We start from the raw sequence: 9,399 nt of genomic DNA on the forward strand, positions 1-9,399 counted from the left end.
TTTTGTAGGATTTAATGTTCTGATCAGATAAAACCATGATCCAAATGTAGAAATTAATTGGGTTTTTGTGTAGGTGTATTTTTATGAGTGTTAAATTTTGTTTTGTAGAATTTATTTTGGGTTTTGATTGTTATTTGAGATAGAATTTGATCAAATTTGCCTGAGAATTTGGGAAACTTACTCTTTCTAATTAGATTTGTGCATTATAATTGCTTATGCGTCTGTAGACTGACTTCAAATAGTTCTTAAATGCACTATGCGATATTCGTGTAGTTAGAATATTACTCCCCTTTCAATATTATTTTGCACATAAACAATCGAGTTTATCACCTGTATATTTCCATAACGCTATACTGTTTATTTTCTTTGTTATGTATGATGATTTTACCCTAATACATCTCCAAGCCTTTGTCTATCTGTCTACCACCCTTTCTAACATTTCCAACTTACTGGACAGGGATTCTTTTTATGATGCATTTTATGGAGAAATGAGCTTGAATGAGGATCACTTCAAACGGATAGAAGCAGCGGCAGCAAAAGGAAGAACTCAAGAAATCTTACCATGACACTGAAGGAGTCTTCTCCACCCAAGAAATCAAGAACTCAAGTTCAATCGAAGAAAACTCTCACTACAGCAATGGCTTCAAAGGCAATTTCCTACAAAGAATTTGCCATGTCACCCCCAGGAAAGGAAGAACTAACGAATACCTCAACACACCAGTCTCAACACGTCCTACAGGCATAATTCCAATACCTCCAATCTATAACCTTAATTTTTTTAATATGAACTTTGTGAACATATTTTTATCTAATTTTATATTTAGTGTTGTAATACAATTTAAACTTTTTATATAATCCCGCACGTATCGCTCCCCTCTATTTTAAGTTTTTCGTGATGTAAGGCTACGGGTATTGTACGACCTTACTATCGCAAAATATGAATTTTGCGAATGACTTTTAGTGCCTAATATTTCTAAAATTTCGCACGCATCGAGTGCTTAAAATACTAGTATATATATAAAGGAGGCATATTTGCTGAAATATTAGAGCGCCACCTAGGATTACTAATGGTTTCGGCCAATGAAAAATAAGATTTCTAATTTATTTTTGAATTAAAAAGTTGATTTCCACGTAGATAATTAATTAGCTGCCACGTAGATATTCTAATTAATTAATTACTAATATATACAACTCCATCCAAAATCAAACACTCTAAAATTAAAAAATAAATCTAAAATAAAATTCATCCAAAATCAAACACTAATAAAAAATAAAATAAATAAAAATTCAATTTAAAATCAAACATTAACCTAATATTAGAGCGCCACGTAGGAAATTAATGGTTTCGGCCAATGGAAAATAAGATTTCAAAATTAATTTTGAATTAAAAAAGTCGAGTGTCACATAGATATATAATTAAGTGTCACGTAGATATTTTTATTATTTAATTATTAATATTACGCGTGTACAATTTCATCCAAAAACAAACAACGCTCATAATTAAAAAATAAATCTAAAATAAAATTCAATGCAAAATAAAAAAACTAATCTAATCTAATATATAAAATCGGGTATACATAGGAGTTCTATTTAAACATAACAATTTAATAGAATCCGTGTATCACACTGGCTATAATCTAGTAATAATAATAACAAGAATAATAACTATAACAATAACAATAATAATAATAATTTTTTGTACTTTGATTGACTTTGTTAGCATGTGACTTTGTTAGCATGCGTCTGTAGCTCAATGGATAGAGCGTCTGTTTCCTAAGCAGAAGGTCGTAGGTTCGACCCCTACCTGACGTGCACTTATTTTAGGGGAGTGGGGGTCCAGATTGTATCTCGGCTTCCTACTAACTATTTGTAAAATATTTAACTTTGTTAGCATTTGATTTATAATAATAATAATAACAATAACATGTCAAAAATTAGTTATAGTTTAATTAAACTAAAAAATATTATAAACAAATTTTTATTAAATTATTAAATTATAAACAAATTAAATATCATGATGCTAAAAGTTCCAAAATCTATTGGGATAATAATACGCTCCTCGACTCCCATGGTCACCCAGAAGTCATTGCAAATATAACGTACATTAGAATAGTTGGGAAGATAACACATTCATCATCCTTTTAAAATTAATTGCACTGCCACTTTTCGCACTACATTAAGCACACAGCTAAAAAAAAATTCCTCTCCGAAAAAGAGTTTCTTCGCCCCTAAGCAATTAGGGTTTGTTCTTCCAGTTCGTCCTGTTCTTCGACTATATCCTTTCAAATTCATAATTAGTAGTCTTTTTTTTATTTTAATTTCTTTTGTAATTCTAGATTACTCGTTAGTGAGAAGCGATTTAGTGATTTGTTAGTTTCTTAACATCTGTTTTTTCTTGTTTTTTTTCTTAAGACATCTGTCTAATTGAAAAAATTTCTTTTTAATCCTTTTTTCCCAATCCTAAACACCTGTCAATCTCTCTTATAATTCACTTTTCACTCACCGCTTAAACTTCTTTAACCGTTTTAAATTCACACTTTATTCTTCAGGAGCTTTTTTCTTCATAGTCTAATTTTCTACTCTACTCTTTCACCTCTTCAACTCTCTTGGAAAAATTACTTTAATCTTAGAATATACTCTGTTGTCTCGATTACCATGTCTCTTTCCTTCTACTCTTCTTTAATCTTCTACCTTTCTTTATTCTCTTTGTCTATTGTCTGTCCTTTTAATGACTCATTTAAATCCTTGGAATACTTACAGAATGGGTCCTCTTGTTGACCCTCCTCAAGAGTTTCATATGGGCGAAATTGATTGGGAGAAGTCTGTTGTGGGTCACTTCTTCGATACTAATCCTCCTAGTCAGTCCATGGTTCAACATATGGTGGATTCTCGTTGGGAGAAGCGGGAAAATATTACAGTTTACCGTACAGGGAAATATTATGTTTTTGTCTGCTCACATAAGGCTGATGTGGAAGCCCTAATAGAGCTTCATTCTACTATTATTGATGGTAGAGTAATCACGTTTAGAAGAGGAGGAGCGGGAGTAATTCTGGGTAATATTGATTTCAAAAGAGCTTGGCTCTGGGTTCGAATTGTTGGTCTTCCTCTGGGGTTGCTTGACCCTGAATGGGCTCTACAATGTCTTCGTCTTATTGGCTATGTTGAGATGATAGAGCATGATGGTGTTGTATTACCGTCAAACCCTGAATTCAGAGCAAAGGTATGGTTTGATTTAACAAAACCTTTAATTCCTGGATGTTTTGTTCCTGTGCCTGGGGGTCAGATTGTGTGGGTTTACTTTTGTTATGAGGGTGTTTACAAATTTTGTAAGAAATGTGGTATTATTGGTCATTATATGTGTAATTGTGAATATACTGCATATCATGCCTTTCATGAAATTAGAAGTAGAATTGAGGGATTTGAGGCTGCTGGTCTTACTGTTATTCATGGTACTATGGAGACCCCCCTTTATTCTAATATGATAGAAGGCCTGGATGATAGATATAGGTTTCGAAATGTTAGAGTTAATTTGCTTTTACTTGGGTTGGATGCTGAGTTTCAAGGGGAAGCTGATGATGAGGGGGGGGGGGACACTGATGTTGGGGTTGGAGACTCCTCGGATGATCAGGGAGGGGATGATGGTAATGAGGGAGGGGGTAATGCAGTATTCCAAAATGGTGATGTTAATTCTCCTCATGAAAATGCAAATGAAAATCATGGGGATGTTGATGGGATTAATGGTATGAACATAGGGCTTCCTCAGAATGGTAATGTAGAAAATGGTAATGTAGCAAATGGTAATGGTGCAAATGGGTATGGAATTTTTGAGGGGATCTTTGTGGTGAATAGGAATTCTGACTCTGATGATTATGCGAGTGCTCAAAGTTATTCTGATTTAGTTCATGTTGTTCATAACTCAGCTGAGTCAGGGGAAGATTATGACCCTGTAACACCAGAAAATTACCACCACCCATGAAGGTTTAATGGTGATGTTCACTCTCAGTTTCAGAATGTTAGTACGTTTTCAGGAGATCCTTATGCCCCTTATTACCCTTCAAATCAGCAGCAAAGAAATCCAGGTTTTAGAATGTCAGCCCCATCAATGTTAAGTGATAGTAGTGACAGTAGCATCTCAGAAGAAGGGCTGGGTGGTTTTTTTGCAGCACCTCAGGTTGGGAAAGATTTTGAAATTGGAGAATCATCAGTTGCAAAACCACCTGACTATCACACTACAAGGGTTTTTGTTGAAGGTAGGCCTCAGGTGTGTAGGGATAATGTATTCACAACAATCCCAAGAGCTCCTTTTGGTGTCTTTGAAAGTGAAATTTCTGTTAGGTTATGATACATATGACAATTCATAAATCATGCGGAAAAACCATAAAGCCAGGAAAGCATATTATTTACACATAATCATTTAGCATAGAATAGATGCATACATGTTGTAGCGTGCCTTCCCTAGCTGCGCCCGAACCGAACAAGAACAAGTCTTTAGGACTCCAAATGTCGTCCCTCTGTAGATAGTCCACAGTACATCCGGATCCGCCTCAAGTTAGACCAACTAGAATCGCCCTTAAGGTGCTTAGGAATTTTCGGCTATGTGTTTGCAAGTGCATGGCTGATTTTTCTTTCAAAAACTTACCCTTTGAATACTTCAATCGTGCCCATAAATTGTGACCCTAGGCACCTATTTATAGGGGTATGGAAAAGGAATTGTAATCCTACTAGGATGTGGATTTGCTAGTTAGAATCTTATTAGGACTCTAAATAACAAAATCAATCTATTAGGATTAGGATTTAATCTTTGCACGAATTCCAATAGGATTAGGATTCCCGCACAAACGTTGCACGAGCCGTGCACCCGCGCAAGCCTTGCGGCCCACGTCAGGCGCACAGCGCTCGGCCCGTGCTGCTGTGCTCTCGCGTGCGCGCGCCCTTGGCTGGGCCTGGCCTTGCGCTGGGCCTGGTCGAGGCGTGCGTTGGTGCGTGCGGCTCGCTGGGCGATGGCCTGGCTTCGTGCTGGGCCTTCGTCTAGCGGGCCTCGTCCGATGCTAATTCGTACGATACGCTTCCGATTGAATTCCTGATTCCGGAATTCATTTCCGATACGAACAATATTTAATATTTCCGATTCCGGAATTAATTTCCGTTTCGAACAAATATTTAATATTTCCGTTTCCGGAATTATTTTCCGATTCCGATAATATTTCCGATTCTGACAATATTTCCGTTTCCGGCAATATTTCCGATTCTGGCAATATTTCCATTTCCGATAATATTTTCCGATACGTACCATGTTTCCGTTTCCGGCAACATCTACGACTTGGACAATATTTATATTTCCGATACGATCCATATTTCCGTTTCCGGCAATATCATCGTTTCCGGAGTATTCATTTCTTGCTTGTGACGATCTCAGCTCCCACTGAAACCAAGATCCGTCGATTCCGAATATCCATAGATAGAGTATTTAATGCCATTAAATACTTGATCGGTTTACGTACTATTTGTGTGACCCTACGGGTTCAGTCAAGAGTAAGCTGTGGATTAATATCATTAATTCCACTTGAACTGAAGCGGCCTCTAGCTAGGCATTCAGCTCAATTGATGTCACTGAATTATTAACTTGTTAATTAATACTGAACCGCATTTATTAGACTTAACATAGAATGCATACTTGGACCAAGGGCATTATTTCCTTCAGTCTCCCATTTGTCCTTAGGGACAAGTGTGCATTTCCTAATTCCTTTGTCGTTTGATGCTTGCTCTTGAACATAAGGTAAGAGTTGTCATCCTTATTATGTCCAGAGGTGTTTCTCGGTTTCAGAGTTCAACTGATCAAATAAACAGATAATCATAGCCTATGATTCATCCGAGCACGGCCATGCATTTCACAGTTTCTAGCTCTCCGAGTGGCCTTGTACAACTTTTAAGCATCTCATCCCGATTTATGGGAGGACAATCCCAATCTTGCGATCTTGAGATTAGACTTCGTTTGATAGGTGATTACCTGAGCGTTGCCTTTATAGCCTCCTGTTACGGTGCGACGGTTGGTCAACGTCAAAGCAACCAGTTCTCAAACAAGTAATCTCAAATCACTCAGGTATTGAGGATTTAGTGTCTAATAATTTAATGAAATTTACTTATGATAGATTTTCATCTCTTACAGTAAAGTTTCATAGGTCTGTCTGATACTAGTCTTCCCAAAGTAAGTATCTATGCAAATGATTATGACATTGCCATGTCCACATAGTTCAAGAAACAGAACTACTAGTCATCTTGCATTCTAGTCGTCTAACGTTTTCTATGCGTCCAATTTTATAGAAAACTCCGACCAGGGACCATTTTCAACCTTTGACATTCAAGTTCACTTGATAGACATCTCTTAGTCACTGGACTGGTCCTGACAGTCTATCTTGAATATATCGTCAAATTGAAGGGACTCATCATTTAATAAACCACAAATTAAATGGAAAAATGAATTCTATTCATTTATTGTGAATGATTAACCAATAATGTTTTACAAAGATTTAAACTCTAAAACTTTAAAACATTAAACAATGATATCAAAGCCATTCTCCAATATGCTTGATTCCCATAGCTGCAGTGTGCGAGTTGTGCTTCGCCTGCGGCAGAGGTTTAGTCAATGGATCTGATATGTTGTCATCAGTTCCAATCTTGCTTATCTCAACTTCTTTTCTTTCAACGAACTCTCGTAGAAGGTGAAATCTACGAAGTACATGCTTGACTCTCTGGTGGTGTCTAGGCTCCTTTGCCTGTGCAATAGCTCCGTTATTATCACAATACAGGGCTATTGGTCCTTTAATGGAGGGGACTACACCAAGTTCGCCTATGAACTTCCTTAGCCATATAGCTTCCTTTGCTGCTTCATGTGCAGCAATGTACTCCGCTTCAGTTGTAGAATCCGCAATGGTGCTTTGCTTAGCACTTTTCCAGCTTACTGCACCTCCGTTGAGGCAGAAGACAAACCCAGACTGTGATCTGAAATCATCTTTGTCGGTTTGGAAACTTGCGTCCGTATAGCCTTTAACAATTAATTCATCATCTCCACCATAGACCAGGAAGTCATCTTTGTGCCTTTTCAGGTTCTTCAGAATATTCTTGGCAGCAGTCCAATGCGCCTCTCCTGGGTCTGACTGGTATCTGCTCGTAGCACTGAGTGCGTACGCAACATCCGGGCGTGTACATAGCATAGCATACATTATTGAACCAATCAATGATGCATATGGAATCCCATTCATTCGTCTACGCTCATCAAGTGTTTTTGGGCACTGAGTCTTGCATAGAGTTATTCCATGAGACATGGGTAGGTAGCCTCGCTTGGAGTCTGCCATCTTGAACCTATCAAGCACCTTATTGATATAAGTGCTTTGACTAAGTCCAATCATCCTTTTAGATCTATCTCTTTAAATCTTGATGCCCAATATGTACTGTGCTTCTCCTAGATCCTTCATCGAAAAACATTTCCCAAGCCAAATCTTGACAGAGTTCAACATAGGAATGTCATTTCCGATAAGTAATATGTCGTCGACATATAATACTAGGAAAGCAATTTTGCTCCCACTGACCTTCTTGTATACACAAGATTCGTCTGCGTTCTTGATGAAACCAAAGTCACTGACTGCTTCATCAAAACGTATATTCCAGCTCCTTGATGCCTGCTTCAATCCATAGATTGATTTCTTTAGCTTGCATACCTTTTTAGAATTCTTTGGATCCTCAAAACCTTCAGGCTGTGTCATGAACACAGTTTCTGTTAAAACGTCGTTTAAGAAAGCAGTTTTGACATCCATCTGCCATATTTCGTAATCGTAATATGCAGCAATTGCTAACATTATCCGAATAGACTTTAGCATTGCAACTGGTGAAAAGGTTTCATCGTAATCCACACCGTGGACTTGCCTGTAACCTTTTACAACCAATCTAGCTTTGAAAACTTCAAGTTTCCCATCCTTGTCCTTTTTCAGTTTGAAAACCCATTTGCTTCCAATGGCTTGGTAGCCATCTGGCAAATCGACCAAATCCCATACTTGGTTTTCAGACATGGAGTCTAATTCAGATTGCATGGCTTCTTTCCATTGCTTGGAGCTAGGGCTCGTCATAGCTTGTTTGTAAGTCGCAGGTACATCAATTTCAAGTAATAGAACATCATAGCTCTCGTTCGCCAAAATACCTAAGTACCTTTCCGGTTGAGATCTATATCTTTGCGATCTACGCGGGGTAACATTTCTAGATTGACCATGATTCTCACCAGATACTTCTAAAGATCTCTGAGTTTCATCCTGAATGTCATCTTGAGCATTCTCTAGAGTTTGTTGTTCGACTCGAATTTCTTCGAGGTCTACTTTTCTCCCCCTTGTCATTTTGGAAACGTGATCTTTCTCCAAAAAGACACCATCTCGAACAACAAACACCTTGTTCTCAGATGTATTGTAGAAGTAATACCCCTTTGTTTCCTTTGGATAGCCCACAAGGATACATTTGTCAGATTTTGGATGAAGTTTGTCTGAAATTAATCGCTTGACGTATACTTCACATCCCCAAATCTTAAGAAAAGACACATTTGGAGGCTTTCCAAACCATAACTCATATGGAGTCTTTTCGACAGCTTTAGACGGAGCTCTATTTATAGTGAGTGCAGCTGTATTTAGTGCATGTCCCCAAAATTCTAATGGAAGTTCGGCCTGACCCATCATTGACCTGACCATGTCTAGCAAGGTTCTGTTCCTCCGTTCCGACACACCGTTCCATTGTGGTGTTCCAGGAGGAGTCAATTCTGATAGAATTCCACATTCTTTCAGATGGTCATCAAATTCATAGCTCAGATATTCACCGCCTCTATCAGACCGCAGTGCCTTAATCTTCTTGCCTAATTGATTCTCTACTTCACTCTGAAATTCCTTGAACTTTTCAAAGGATTCAGACTTATGCTTCATTAGGTAGACATAACCATATCTACTGAAGTCATCAGTGAAAGTGATAAAGTAGCTGAAACCACCTCTAGAATTTGTACTCATTGGTCCACATACATCTGTATGGATTAAACCCAATAGTTCATTTGCTCTTTCTCCAACTTTAGAGAAAGGTTGCTTTGTCATTTTGCCAAGTAAACATGATTCGCATTTACCATAATCCTCTAAGTCAAATGGTTCTAGAATTCCTTCCTTTTGAAGTCTTTCTAAGCGTTTCAAGTTAATATGGCCTAATCGACAATGCCACAGATAGGTGAGATCTGAATCATCCTTTTTGGCCCTTTTGGTATTTATGTATAAACTTGTTTGTCGTGATATAATAAATAAAGTCCATTGACTAATCTAGCAGATCCATAAAACATCTCTTTAAAATAAAACGAGCAACTATTGTCTTTTATTGAAAAGGAAA

At 37.5% G+C, this 9,399-nt stretch overlaps 1 non-coding gene across 1 annotated transcript; it reads left to right on the top strand.

Annotated features, from left to right (window-relative positions):
* Window positions 1-1,739: 1,739 nt before the first annotated feature.
* TRNAR-CCU (transfer RNA arginine (anticodon CCU)) lies at window positions 1,740-1,812 on the top strand. The gene has a single exon. It is a non-coding gene; the product is annotated as a tRNA-Arg (tRNA).
* Window positions 1,813-9,399: the final 7,587 nt, after the last annotated feature.

Source organism: Spinacia oleracea, chromosome 2, assembly GCF_020520425.1.
Source record: "Spinacia oleracea cultivar Varoflay chromosome 2, BTI_SOV_V1, whole genome shotgun sequence".
NCBI classification, from domain to species: Eukaryota; Viridiplantae; Streptophyta; class Magnoliopsida; order Caryophyllales; family Amaranthaceae; genus Spinacia; species Spinacia oleracea.